Below are 16302 nucleotides of genomic sequence, written 5' to 3'. Positions count from 1 at the left end.
ACAACGGTTAAACACGTGACGCGCGGCGAGCCAACTTGGATAGGTCCTTTGCAAAACTCACCCCCAAGCTATTTATTTGTCCAGTGTATTATTAAATTCTACCCAAATTCTATTAATTATAAATGGATCTAATTTATATAAACCAAAGGAAATATTCATATTATTGTCAAAACTGCTTTTTATGAAACAAGATTCAATTATATTCCTGTCGACCATGGACTTGCTTGATACTACTTTCTCAACTTTTTGAAAATCAATTGGATGGTTAAAATCTCTTACATGAATAAATAGAGCATTGGAATCTTGTCCAGTTCTAATGCTATATTTATGTTGTTTTAATCTTAGTTCGATATTTTTACCAGTTTGACCGTAATAAACTTTATCGCAAATTTTACAAGGAATCTTATAGACACATCCATCAGCATTTTGGGGGGAATTCTTAATCAAAAGTTTTTTTACTGTATCAAGATTTTTTAATACAACTTTAATATTAAAAGTCTTAAGAAGAGAAGGTATATCAACCAAGTTTTCATGGTAAGGGAGAACCAACATATTTTTAGTTGAATAAGGCTGGTTGCCCTTTTTGGATTATAAAAAGTGTTCCAAGCAACTTTAAAAGATTTATCAATTACATTTCTTGGGTATTTTAAATCATTACCTATTTCATAAATTTTGGATATTTCCTCATCTATGAACTCAGGACTACAAATTCGTAATGCTCTTAAAAACATTGATGAGAAAACAGACAGTTTGACTCTATCTTGATGCGAGGAATAATAGTGGACATAGGAACAGTTATTTGTAGGTTTTCTGTAAATTTTAAATTTGAATTCATTATTACCCTTAATAATTAAAACATCTAGAAAAGGCAATGAGTTATTTTCTTCAAACTCAACAGTAAAGTTTATAGAATGGGCTAAGCTATTTAATTTTCCAAGAAAATGGTGTATATCTACATTTTTGGGCATAAGACACAAAATATCATCAACATATCTGAACCATTTAGCTCTATTAGGGAGGATTGTGTTAAGCAACCTTGTTTCAAAAAAATCCATGTATAGGTTACTAAGAACAGGTGAAAGAGGATTTCCCATTGCCATACCAAACTTCTGAGTGTAAAACTTATCATTAAATACAAATTTTGCATCAACAATGCAAAGTTTAATAAGTTTAATGATAGTAGGAACTGGCAATGGTAAATCATAGTTAACGAGTTCTTCAGATAAGAAACTTAATAAATCATCAACAGGAAATTTCGTAAACAAGGAAGTAACATCAAAACTAACCATGTTAAAATCATTTAAGTCAGTCAAAGAGCTTAATTTATCAACCAAGTCTATGTTGTTTTTAACAACAATAGGGCTCAAAATATCAACAAGCCATTTGGATAATTTATATGAAACTGACCCTATGGAGCTAATTTTGAAATCACCTGTTTACTGTGATATTATTGCATATATATATATATATATATATATATATATACATATATATATATATATATATATATATATATATATATATATATATATATATATATATATATATATACATATATATATATATATATATATATCCCGAGATGCATGTTTTAGTGTATATAAACTGTTAGTTTACTCCCTATGATAGTGATTAAATTATTTTTGTGTGGTGATGAACAGGTTTCATGCAGCCTCAGTGATCCTCGTGTAGTTTATAGGCTTTAAACCCCCATTAACCAACAAACGGCTAAAACCATTACACTTAATGAGTGTGAGCTTGATAAAATTCACAGCTGAGAAACGTCCTGTAATAATGGCCGGCCTAAGTGACACTGTTTCAGTAGTGAGAAGGCTGGCACGGTACCCAGAGAGGTGCGTTGACTGACGCCTTGAGACCTTCAGCTCTCTCTCGCACGTAACACTTTGCCTTTTTTTCTCCCTTCTCCCATTCCTTCAGTGCTTACTCTCCTAATTCTCCCCATTTTCTCTTCTTTCCCCATTTGTACCTTTACACCCTCGTATTCTTCGTCCTCTTCGTCATCATCCTCTTCTGCTTTTATTATCTCTCCCCCATTCCTCTCCCATTTTTCATCTGTTCCCATCCCATCTTCCTCCTCACACTTCCCATCCTCCTTACTTTCTCGCTTATCCTTTCACCTTTATTCCTATTCTTCTTTCCATTTTCTTTAATTTCTCTTCGTTCGCAACGTTCAACATGAATACAACAAATCATCCCCCGCCTTCCCTTCTACGACAGGCAAGATCCCGTCGACCTCCCTTCTCTCCTCCCCACTCCTACTCCCACTCCTCCCCACTCCTACTCCCACTCCTCCCCACTCCTACTCCCACTCCTCCCCACTCCTACTCCCACTCCTCCCCTCCCCAGTACTCATCAACCCTTCTTCATCCTTCCCTCCCATTGACTTCGCTATAAATATTCGAGGAGTCGTTCTTTCGCCTTTATGAAAAGAAATATAAAAACTATAAAATAAAAATAATCAAAGAGGATATGTAAGATGCACATAGAAAACCAAGTTTTTGTTTTCTTACAACTCAATTAGAAACATGATAATTACTAGACAAAATGAGAAGACAATAATAGTATCCTTAGGCCCGGGAAGACACTGTGGAGATAGTTAACTGATGGTGAGGGAAGATTGTTCATGTTTCAGGTAGATCGTTGACACAAACTCTGCAGGGATTGCCGAGAGTCTCCTTCCTATCGTCAAGTGGGAACTGGATAAGGTACTCTAGTTAGTTCTCGATCAGCAGGGCTGTGGTTCGTACGTTGGACAGCGTGCGACCAACAGTAGCAGCCTGGTTCATCGTGCCTTGAGCCATCAAAAGGGCTGGTCAGGAACTGGGCAGCGGGGGTGATGACCCCCGAAAGCATCCTTCAGGTATCCTTCAAATGATATGACAGTCCGGGCTTCTTGAAGACACGGAGATGATGCTGGGCATTCATACACCCAAGAGTAAGTCACTGTGGCTGACCCAACCACTGTGGTTGATGCGGTCATTCTCGGGATTACATCAGAACTTCCCTTTGCCCACATAACATCTGTAACCTGCCTACCCAGAGTGACAAGAAAAGAAAGGGAGGAACATAATGTTGGCTTCTCCAGGGTGTAGCGGGCACCAGTGTTCTCAGATACCACAGACGGAGGCGAGGACTAATGAACATAAGGGAAAAAATTAGTCTTGAAGCTGACAACGAGCACAACGGGTGATCCATGCCAAACCTGCGGACTAAGAAGAAAAAGCGTGTCATTTATCATACCAACACAGTGTCCAATGCTCTCACAAGTGGAATACTTGTCGCTGTTCATGACGCAAAATAGGCAAACTACTTTTCCCAAAATAAAGATTGTAGATCCTAAAGTAATGGGTGATACAGGAAAGTGCGTTAACTTTAGTGACATTAATGTTGGTAACCACAAACACCAAGTCATTACACTATTAAAAACACCACCAGGTCAATAGAAATAATCATTACGGATAAAACAGCTTACGTTTGCCCTGAGGAGAGTTAGGTGTGAAGTGGGCACCGACCATGGGCACTGACCCTGGGCACTGACCCTGAGCACTGACCCTGGGCACTGACCTTAGATACTGACCCAGGACACTGTCAATAAGTGAAAGAAAAATGAGAAAGAAATGAATACCTCCCTGGCACCAGGCAAGTTACACAGTGGGTTAGGTCCCTAACTCACACCGAAAGTTAGAGACCTGACTCACACTATGAGTTACAGACCTGACTCACGGTGTGAGTCAGGGACCTAACTCATTTGTTTCATTTACCTCACTTCTCTTCTCCTACCCAGCTAACTCAACTCCTCCGATCTCTCTCCCTCCCTCCTAACCCCTCCCATTACCCTCCCTCGCCCGAAATAAATACAATAAAACCGACTAATTATACAAAGCTAAATAACTATTTTGACGAGAGAGAGAGAGAGAGAGAGAGAGAGAGAGAGAGAGAGAGAGAGAGAGAGAGAGAGAGAGAGAGAGCACAGATGCTTAAAAGGTCTACAATGGAGTCAATAGATGCAATTTCTGAGGAGGCAAGTATTTGAACCATTAGACAACGGCGGTGACGGTGGGAGAGAGGGAGACAGAGAGACGAGTGGAACAAGGATGGGGAAGCCAAACAGGGAGTAGGGAGGGGAAATAAAGGGAGGATAGAGAGGGGTGAGGCAACAAAAGAGTAGGAAACAAAAGTATTAAAAGTAAAGTTTATGTATTCCTTGAAATAATAATAATAATAATAATAATAATAATAATAATAATAATAATAATAATAATAATAATAATAATAATAATAATAGTAATAACAATAATAATAATAATAATAATAATAATAATAATAATAATAATAATAATAATAATAATAATAATAATAATAATAATAATAATAATAATAATAATAATTGCGCATTAAGCCTGTTGCAGTGTTTCTCCATTCTTATATACTTACGCCATTATGTTCTTATGTTAATATGATCTTATCTGATTATATCTCTCTAATGTGTACCAGAGTTTTGTAATTTCTGATCTAGAGTGAAAGTCACAATACCCTGGCTCCAGCAACTCCTAAATAACTCACGCTTTAGAGTGGAATATTCAGACAACGTTTCGGTCCCCTCTGGACCATTATTAAGTCCCAAGTTATTCTAATCTTTTATTTTATTTCGTGTTACAACTCCAACTTCTAGCAGACAGCAGCATATATTTAAAAATAAAGTGACAGAGGAGTTTTCTTAATTCGCATTCCATAGTAATTTTGGGTTCGTGTACTCATGCTTATAATATTTAAAAATCAATTTCCTAAGTAAACAATATGAGATTCAATAGCTAATAGTGTGAGGCTGTGCTGATGAGACGTGGATAGGTTTATCTGAGTGAGGTAGAGAAGAAGGTGGACCTGTTGGAGAGGTGGTGGTTATGTGTAGGTAGATAGGAAGGGAAAATTCATGGGTGGTGGAGGTGAATGATTCGAATAGTTGATGTTGGAAAAAGGAAGGGGAAAGAGATTTAGGTACTGTGGTTGCTGGGGATATACTGGTGAAGGTGGTGGATAAGTAGAGAGTCTGGTGGTGGGGAACTAATTGGTAGGATGGTGTAGGTGGTTGAAGTCGTGATAATGAGGTAGAAGATGGTGGAGATGGGAGGGATAGAAGAGGTGGAACTTGGAGAAGTGTGGGTCCACCCATCCTAAACTGCTACCCTCTCCCCTCCCCAGAATCCCTACCATATAATGACGGGCCTCGATTTTCAGATACATACATGGTCAGCGAAACACTCAACAAAGACTGTTCACTCACCCTTCGACATGCGATAAACTGGTGTTGATAGTTTGAAGCCTATCTATCGGAGGAGGCGTCCTCAAGTCATCTCGCGGAAATAAAAAATCAGATACATATACCCACGTATCACTGACCAGAGTAGACCTCCACATGCTACTAAAAACGTAATATGTAGCAGTAGCGAGGTGTCCACATAAACAAACATGTAGATTGCATAGGAAATATAAAAATACTACGAAAATACTTGATCAGTTAATACTGGGAGCAGAGACGTGATAACTACACGCAAAATTATATAATTTTACAAGAAAAAAAAAGAAATTTTTGTAGAATTTCTTTGACTGAAGATAAAATATGTAGAAATTTTGGTATGTAAGATGTAGACAATAAAGATACCCAACTTTTGCGAATGTCTTACTCATCTACTTACCGGTATTGTGTACCATTGTTGTAGTGAGACATATCTTTTATCTGCGTTATATTTATCAATCCCAGTGATTTTCCCTCTGTTATTGTTCAAGTTTAATGATAAATAGATAAATGACTACCGGACACCTCTCACAACTACTGGATCACTATGACATGGCCTTGGATGCACTGGAAGAAAATCAGAATGCAGATGTAATATACACAGACTTTGCAAAAGCATTTGACAAATGCGATCATGGCGTAATAGCCCATAAAATACGTGCTAAAGGAATAACTGGGAAAGTGGGGAGATGGATCTTCAACTTCCTAACAAATCGAACACAAAGAGTAGTGGTCAACAGAGTTAAATCGGAGGCTGCCATAGTGAAGAGCTCTGTTCCACAAGGCACAGTACTCGCCCCCATCTTATTCCTTATCCTCATATCAGACATAAACATAGATATACACCACAGCACCGTATCATCCTTTGCGGATGATACTAGGATCTGCATGAGGCTGTCATCTGCTGAGGACGCGGTTAACCTCCAAGAGGATATAAACAAAGTTTTCCAGTGGGCAACGGTAAACAATATGATGTTCAATGAGGACAAATTCCAACTACTCCGTTATGGAAAACTGGAGGAGATAATAACTAGAACAGAGTATACTACTGACTCCGGCCATACAATAGAGCGGAAAAATAATGTAAGGGACCTGGGAGTAGTAATGTCTGAGGATCTCACTTTCAAGGATCACAACAGTGCCACGATCGCACGTGCAAAGAAAATGATAGGATGGATAATGAGAACTTTCAAAACGAGAGATGCCAAGCCCATGATGATCCTTTTCAAATCACTTGTTCTCTCTAGGCTGGAATACTGCTGTACATTAACATCTCCATACAAAGCAGGTGAAATCGCAGATCTAGAGAGTGTACAGAGATCCTTTACTGCACGTATAAGTTCTGTCAAGCACCTTAACTACTGGGAACGCTTGGAAGCACTTGACTTGTACTCGTTGGAACGCAGGAGGGAGAGATATATCATAATCTACACTTGGAAAATCTTGGAAGGAATGGTCCCAAATCTTCACACAGAAATCACTCCCTACGAAAGTAAAAGACTGGGCAGGCGATGCAAAATGCCGCCAATAAAAAGTAGGGGCGCCATTGGTACACTAAGAGAAAACACCATAAGTGTCCGGGGCCCAAAACTGTTCAACAGCCTCCCATCAAGCATTAGGGGAATTGCCAATAAACCCCTGGCTGCCTTCAAGAGAGAGCTCGTACGTCAGACTGCGTGCGGCCAGCAGTAACAGCCTAGTTGATCAGGCCCTGATCCATCGGGAGGCCTGGTCATGGACCGGGCCGCGGGGGCGTTGATCCCCGGAATAACCTCCAGGACACATCTAACATAAATCCTCTCCTGAACCCTTCAAGAAAGATGCCTTGATGCTGGTAAGAGGATCTTGATCTAGCTCATAGAACTATCTTTCTTGGAATAAACTTGATTGCCTCCCATTCCTCCGGAGCTGCATGATCCCTACGGATTCAACGCTTCCCTGTCTCGTTGGACCTGCTGCCCATGTTCACCTAGCACTCAACAGGTACCTGGAAGCTAATATTCTTACACCTGCTGCTCATATTCACTTAGGAACAGTTACCTGGGTATTAATCAGATGTTGTGGGACACACTTTGGGCCTCTAACAACCAACAAATATATCTCTCTCGTCTCCTAAAGCGGTGTTCAATGAAGCCGGATTCGCTGAAGCTCTGGGTTTAGTGAAGCCAGGTTTACCGAAGCCGTACTCAGTGAAGCCGAGTACGCATCACGCACTCGTTCAGACTAGATATGCAAGGTCCACCAGTCGTAATTAGGTCAAATTAGTTCAAAACGGTCGATGCGGCCGGGGCCGACACCATCCTCTCTCCGATAGCTGGAACAGTCGATAGAGAATTCCTTGAACTGACGTCGTAATAAATGAAGTCATTGTTTCCGGAGTCTTTTTATAGTGTGTGTTTGTCGACGCATTGATGTGCTAGTCAAGGCTGGTTGACTCCCTCGGATTATCCTTCAGCTACCATCAAGGGCACAGTCCCTTGATGCGTTTCTGCTTACAGGATGAGCTAAGCGTATATAAAAACTTGCCGCTCAAGCGGCGCAAAGTCTTGATGACAGGTGAGTCTTGTACAGTACGGTCTAGGCCATTTATTTCTACTTTTGTATTCTACTATTTGTGCTTTTCTTAGCAGCGTTGAGTTTACGCAGTTAGAGCTACTTTTCCCTTTCTTACATTAAATGTGATTATCTCCTCTTTCCCAGTTGCAATATGACCTCTATAGGTTTCGAGCTTCATTAAGTGATTATGATGATTATGACAATAATAATAATAATAATAATAATAATAATAATAATAATATTATTATTATTATTATTATTATTATTATTATTATTATTATTATTATTATTATTATTATTATTATTATTATTATTATTATAAATATTGTTATTAAACATCTTCTTTGTTGTGTGATACGAGAAAGATATCCCATTTTACCTCAGTGCCTGCGAAAGGCATAGTACAGAGTGCTGCATGGGTCTCTAATTCAGTGAAATTTCAGCATTGAAAATTTAATGCTTATCAGAAGAATTCACACGTTAACTCACAGAAACTAATTTCTCAATTCTTTCAACAAAAAATGGTAAGATTAGCACCCACACAACACCAAAAAACTACACTTCTATAAATAAATAAATAAATAAGAATTCTGAACTCCTGGGTACCGTCAGTAAATCGCGTCTAAAGCATTCGGATCTCGACACTCGCCTGGGTAACACCATCATCAGAACAAGGAGCTGGCAAGCCTCGATCTCAGTTCCTTGTTCACTAAAATCCCCCACTGAACAATAGTCACGTTCTTCCAGCAGCACTTAACCTTCACTGACCTTGATATTTATTTTCCAATGCAGGATCTTGTTAACTTCATCGAGCTGTGTGTGACCTGGCAGTCTCTTCTTGTTTTTACGAGGATTACTTTTAAAGTAAAAAAATTGGGATGGCTATGGGTTCACCGCTTAGCACTGTCCTGGTGAACATTTACCTTGAGTGGGACTGACTCACAAACATCATCCCTCATCACATCACCTGGATTATATACGTCAACCTTGTCTTGATTGTATTAAATCTTTATAATTAGAAGCACTGATTCAAACTGCAGCCTCAATACACAGATACTCAGTAATAATAATAATAATAATAATAATAATAATAATAATAATAATAATAATAATAATAATAATAATAATAATATTATTATTATTATTATTATTATTATTATTATTATTATTATTATTATTATTATTATTATTATATACATATTCCAGACACCCGGGTTAAAAAAAATGCAGAAGGGAAGTATGAGGTAGTTGCAGGAATAAAAAGTGGCCGGTGCTTCGGGAGTGAGTTTGAGTGTCTGAGAGTATTTGATAAGTGGCAAAAAAAAGTGTCATGAGAGTGACAGGTAGCGAGGCTCATCAGGCTGATGGCTGGCCAAGCATCATGTTTCATGTTAAGTGTTGTAACAGTAACATAGGCCTTCCATCATTCCCATGGCTCCCAAATATCGTGTTTCATTTCACCAGAATAAAATACTAATTACGAGAGAGAGACCTTGCGACGACGTTTTGCTCCGTCCTGGATCACTCTCAAATCACAACCATGTTTCATGTTAAAGATTAAGACACATGTGCAACAGTTTGGTATCTTTATTGATGAAACGTTTCGCCTACACAGTAGGCTTCTTCAAGAGATACGTTTCACGAGTAAAGACACCCAACTGTTCCACATATGTTTTAATCTTCAGCTTGTCGGTATTTTATACCATTTCCAGAATATGTTATATGTTCACGTTACTGTACCAGTGACCTGATCTTCGTGGGTATTAGGGGGAGGGAGCTAAAGTCTGAGACGTGTCGATAGCTGATTGTACATTATATATGCAAAATGCTTGTGAATGACAGAACGAGTGTGGCTGGAACCGACGGCTGGCGGGTCCCTTTCTGTGATGTGTTGACAAAGCGAGTCATAGTGGAGGCTTGTTTAAGCGGTTATTAAACAAATCTTCTTTGTTAATGTTGCAGTTTGAAATTTCATTTGGGTTGTGATATATCCGCAATTCTAGCAAGGCAGTTGAATGAATGATGGTGAATGTATTTCCTTTTCTGGGTCATCCTACCTGTGGGAGACAGCCGATATTATTTTTTTTTCATATAACTTCAATGGGCAGTTTATTACAATATTTAAACTGATTTCAAACCCCATTTAATTTATTTTTATCAACATTTGTGTTGCACATCTTGCCTAGGAGTTTCACGTCGTTGTTAACGCAGTATTCAGTCACTTTGTACTTGTAATAATTCTTCATGTATGAGTGTATGAAACACTTAGACAGTCCTTCATGAATGAGTGAATAAAACGTTGAATCATTCAGGACTGGATGAGACGGTCGTGTAGTCTTTCTTCATTAAACGAGAACTGATTAATTAAGCGCTCTGAGTCCTTCAACATGTGCGATGTTTCTTTATGTGCGATGTTTCTTCGTGTGCGATGTTATATGTGCGATGTTTCTTCGTGTTCGATATTTCTTCGTGTGCGATGTTATATGTGCGATGTTTCTTCATGTGCGATGTTTCTTCGTGTGCGATGTTATATGTGCGATGTTTCTTCGTGTACGATGTTTTATGTGTGATGTTTCTCTATATGGTAGGTCTCTTGTTGTAATAAACAACAATGTGTTTTTATGGGACCAAAACTGAACATGTTTACAGTGACTTCTGACAAATACATTATATTCATAATCTCCACGACTACGGTGCTCTTCGCACCTACTCCTAGGTTGAGGGACTGATTACCTCATCTTCTGTACATAGTTCTACTGTCTTCAAGTTATGTCCTAGAATTTGTATTGATAAAGCCACTGGATGGCGAAACGTCTACAATAAAGATACCCAGATGTTGCACCTGTGTCTTAATCTCAAATACATTATAGTTAATACCATTAGATATGAAACCTAGCCGCTGGTGTAGTGGTATCATGCAAGATTCCCATTCTTGCGACCCGGGTTCGTTTCCCGGGCGGCGCACCAGGAGGTAGTAGGTTGGTAGACAGCAACCACCCAGGGAAGTACTACCGTCCTGCCAGATGACTGTGAAACAGAAACCTGTAACTGTTTTGCATGATGGTAGGATTGCTGGTTTCTTTTTCTGTCTCATAAACACGCTAGATAACAGGGATATCTTGCTCCTCCTACTTACACTTTGGTCACACTTCACAGACACGCACATGCATATATATATATACATACATCTAGGTTTTTCTCCTTTTTCTAAATAGCTCTTGTTCTTTTTTATTTCTTCTATTGTCCATGGGGAAGTGGAAAAGAATCTTTCCTCCGTAAGCCATGCGTGTCGTATGAGGCGACTAAAATGCCGGGAGCAATGGGCTAGTAACCCCTTCTCCTGTATACATTTACTAAAAAAGAGAAGAAGAAAAACTTTATAAAACTGGGATGCTTAAATGTGCGTGGATGTAGTGCGGATGACAAGAAACAGATGATTGCTGATGTTATGAATGAAAAGAAGTTGGATGTCCTGGCTCTAAGCGAAACAAAGCTGAAGGGGGTAGGAGAGTTTCAGTGGGGGGAAATAAATGGGATTAAATCTGGAGTATCTGAGAGAGTTAGAGCAAAGGAAGGGGTAGCAGTAATGTTAAATGATCAGTTATGGAAGGAGAAAAGAGAATATGAATGTGTAAATTCAAGAATTATGTGGATTAAAGTAAAGGTTGGATGCGAGAAGTGGGTCATAATAAGCGTGTATGCACCTGGAGAAGAGAGGAATGCAGAGGAGAGAGAGAGATTTTGGGAGATGTTAAGTGAATGTATAGGAGCCTTTGAACCAAGTGAGAGAGTAATTGTGGTAGGGGACCTGAATGCTAAAGTAGGAGAAACTTTTAGAGAGGGTGTGGTAGGTAAGTTTGGGGTGCCAGGTGTAAATGATAATGGGAGCCCTTTGATTGAACTTTGTATAGAAAGGGGTTTAGTTATAGGTAATACATATTTTAAGAAAAAGAGGATAAATAAGTATACACGATATGATGTAGGGCGAAATGACAGTAGTTTGTTGGATTATGTATTGGTAGATAAAAGACTGTTGAGTAGACTTCAGGATGTACATGTTTATAGAGGGGCCACAGATATATCAGATCACTTTCTAGTTGTAGCTACACTGAGAGTAAAAGGTAGATGGGATACAAGGAGAATAGAAGCATCAGGGAAGAGAGAGGTGAAGGTTTATAAACTAAAAGAGGAGGCAGTTAGGGTAAGATATAAACAGCTATTGGAGGATAGATGGGCTAATGAGAGCATAGGCAATGGGGTCGAAGAGGTATGGGGTAGGTTTAAAAATGTAGTGTTAGAGTGTTCAGCAGAAGTTGTGGTTACAGGAAAGTGGGTGCAGGAGGGAAGGGGAGCGATTGGTGGAATGATGATGTAAAGAGAGTAGTAAGGGAGAAAAAGTTAGCATATGAGAAGTTTTTACAAAGTAGAAGTGATGCAAGGAGGGAAGAGTATATGGAGAAAAAGAGAGAGGTTAAGAGAGTGGTGAAGCAATGTAAAAAGAGAGCAAATGAGAGAGTGGGTGAGATGTTATCAACAAATTTTGTTAAAAATAAGAAAAAGTTTTGGAGTGAGATTAACAAGTTAAGAATGCCTAGAGAACAAATGGATTTGTCAGTTAAAAATAGGAGAGGAGAGTTATTAAATGGAGAGTTAGAGGTATTGGGAAGATGGAGGGAATATTTTGAGGAATTGTTAAATGTTGATGAAGATAGGGAAGCTGTGATTTCGTGTATAGGGCAAGGAGGAGTAACATCTTGTAGGAGTGAGGAAGAGCCAGTTGTGAGTGTGAGGGAAGTTCGTGAGGCAGTAGGTAAAATGAAAGGGGGTAAGGCAGCCGGGATTGATGGGATAAAGATAGAAATGTTAAAAGCAGGTGGGGATATAGTTTTGGAGTGGTTGGTGCAATTATTTAATAAATGTATGGAAGAGGGTAAGGTACCTAGTGATTGGCAGAGAGCATGCATAGTTCCTTTGTATAAAGGCAAAGGGGATAAAAGAGAGTGCAAAAATTATAGGGGGATAAGTCTGTTGAGTGTACCTGGTAAAGTGTATGGTAGAGTTATAATTGAAAGAATTAAGAGTAAGACAGAGAATAGGATAGCAGATGAACAAGGAGGCTTTAGGAAAGGTAGGGGGTGTGTGGACCAGGTGTTTACAGTGAAACATATAAGTGAACAGTATTTGGATAAGGCTAAAGAGGTCTTTGTGGCATTTATGGATTTGGAAAAGGCGTATGACAGGGTGGATAGGGGGGCAATGTGGCAGATGTTGCAAGTGTATGGTGTAGGAGGTAGGTTACTGAAAGCAGTGAAGAGTTTTTACGAGGATAGTGAGGCTCAAGTTAGAGTATGTAGGAAAGAGGGAAATTTTTTCCCAGTAAAAGTAGGCCTTAGACAAGGATGTGTGATGTCACCGTGGTTGTTTAATATATTTATAGATGGGGTTGTAAGAGAAGTAAATGCGAGGGTCTTGGCAAGAGGTGTGGAGTTAAAAGATAAAGAATCACACACAAAGTGGGAGTTGTCACAGCTGCTCTTTGCTGATGACACTGTGCTTTTGGGAGATTCTGAAGAGAAGCTGCAGAGATTGGTGGATGAATTTGGTAGGGTGTGCAAAAGAAGAAAATTAAAGGTGAATACAGGAAAGAGTAAGGTTATGAGGATAACAAAAAGATTAGGTGATGAAAGATTGAATATCAGATTGGAGGGAGAGAGTATGGAGGAGGTGAACGTATTCAGATATTTGGGAGTGGACGTGTCAGCGGATGGGTCTATGAAAGATGAGGTGAATCATAGAATTGATGAGGGAAAAAGAGTGAGTGGTGCACTTAGGAGTCTGTGGAGACAAAGAACTTTGTCCTTGGAGGCAAAGAGGGGAATGTATGAGAGTATAGTTTTACCAACGCTCTTATATGGGTGTGAAGCGTGGGTGATGAATGTTGCAGCGAGGAGAAGGCTGGAGGCAGTGGAGATGTCATGTCTGAGGGCAATGTGTGGTGTGAATATAATGCAGAGAATTCGTAGTTTGGAAGTTAGGAGGAGGTGCGGGATTACCAAAACTGTTGTCCAGAGGGCTGAGGAAGGGTTGTTGAGGTGGTTCGGACATGTAGAGAGAATGGAGCGAAACAGAATGACTTCAAGAGTGTATCAGTCTGTAGTGGAAGGAAGGCGGGGTAGGGGTCGGCCTAGGAAGGGTTGGAGGGAGGGGGTAAAGGAGGTTTTGTGTGCGAGGGGCTTGGACTTCCAGCAGGCATGCGTGAGCGTGTTTGATAGGAGTGAATGGAGACAAATGGTTTTTAATACTTGACGTGCTGTTGGAGTGTGAGCAAAGTAACATTTATGAAGGGATTCAGGGAAACCGGCAGGCCGGACTTGAGTCCTGGAGATGGGAAGTACAGTGCCTGCACTCTGAAGGAGGGGTGTTAATGTTGCAGTTTAAAAACTGTAGTGTAAAGCACCCTTCTGGCAAGACAGTGATGGAGTGAATGATGGTGAAAGTTTTTCTTTTTCGGGCCACCCTGCCTTGGTGGGAATCGGCCAGTGTGATAATAAAAAAAAAATAAAAATGAAACCTAGCAATTTAGCTGTGAAACCCAGCAGTTTATGTAGCAAACCTAGCATCCTGGTTATGAAACCTAGCATTCTGTGGACTTTGTTGATCGCTAACAGTCACAGTTGTAAAAGACTGGCATTGCTTTCCTGACAGTTAAGTCCAATCTTAATAAAAATCAATTAAAAACTGCGACTAATGAGTGACTAAGGAAGGTGAAGGTAACTAGGACTGAGAGTAGTTCAGGTGACGGTGACACGTCATGCAGTGTTAATCAAATTACGAGCAGATAGTAGAGCTCTATCCCCCCCTTCCTTTTACCACTCTCCTTCTTGCCTATCCCTTACTATTTATCTTCTGCTCTTATTTTCCATCGCCTATGCTTTCCCCCTTCCCTTCTCCCCTCTTCTTTGTCGCCTTCCATTCTATTTCTTCGCCCCTCCTATGCTCCCGTTATTTCTACTCTCACGCCCATCCTGTTCTGTCCTCTCCTCCTCCTCCTCTTTTACCTTCACTTGTATGCCTTCCCTATCTATCCCCTTCGTTTCTATTCGCTCCTTGGTCATCACATCACGGTCGATCCCCAGCAATCACGCGAGCCGGAGTGGAACTTGTGTCTGCCTGAGAGGTATTGTCTCCAAGCTCGATATGTGTCGCTCCGCTGATGATCATCCCTCCAAACTCTTTCCACATTCGTGGCATACGTGTGATATACCTGAAACATTCCTGTGGCATACCTGTAACATGCCTGTAATATACCTCCAACATACCTGTGACATACCAGTAAGATGCTTGTGACATACTTTGGGGCATATCTATGACCACTTTCGAGGGGTATTTCCACTCTGACAATCTGGCCTGGGTCCACGTTGCCTCGTTGACTCAATATCCACTCACATTCCTTCAACACTGAAGCTTGTAAATGCCCAGGTTGTGCTCTCTGATTCCCCAGCGAAGGAAACTAAAGCTACCCTTCCCTCTAGTTGAATCACACCTGATTGCATCATATTTCCATATTCTTCCACATTATTTTTTTTATATTTACTGAGAGCATATCTTGTACAGACAGACATAATACATATATATATATATATATATATATATATATATATATATATATATATATATATATATATATATATATATATATATAAAACTGTTGAGAGCAATAAGTACATACATTATTAGTAGATATCCCATAAAGGAGACCTTTAATTGGTTGTCTGAATTTTTTTTTTTTTTTTTTTTTTTTTTTTTTGTCGTCCTTCAAATTTTCGTTTTTATTTATTTCATTCATAAAACGAGAAGGCGTAATTTTAACGCTGGTGTACGGTAACTAGGACAAGATTCATGCAACTACTAATGTACAGGTATCCTACGACCAAAGTTGAAGAACCCATGATTTCTTTCTCTTCCCAAAATATAAAAATGGTACTCAAGGGGACGCGTTTTAGTGATGTGGAGGAGATTCAAGCAGGCCATGGTAGACACTGTTGGAAAACCAGAGTTCCAGAAATGTCTGGAGAAGTGGCAGAGGCGCTGGAATCAGTGTTTAGCTTCCCAAGAAAAGTACTTCCATGTTGACTTCAACTAGGTGATTAGGTAAGCTTATATATATAAATACACACACGCACGCACGCACACACACACACACACACACACACACACACACACACACACACACACACACACACATATATAAATAATATATATATATATATATATATATATATATATATATATATATATATATATATATATATATATATATATATATATATATATATATATATATATATATATATATATATATGAGACATTGTGAGAACATTTTAGTAGCTCCTTGTGTAAACGGTTTAATATTTAATGAGTGATGCATCTCT

The sequence above is a fragment of the Cherax quadricarinatus genome, chromosome 20 (genome assembly GCF_038502225.1).
Source record: "Cherax quadricarinatus isolate ZL_2023a chromosome 20, ASM3850222v1, whole genome shotgun sequence".
Classification (NCBI taxonomy): domain Eukaryota; kingdom Metazoa; phylum Arthropoda; class Malacostraca; order Decapoda; family Parastacidae; genus Cherax; species Cherax quadricarinatus.
The sequence above is the reverse complement of the archived record's forward strand: the minus strand, read 5'-3'. Positions refer to the sequence as shown.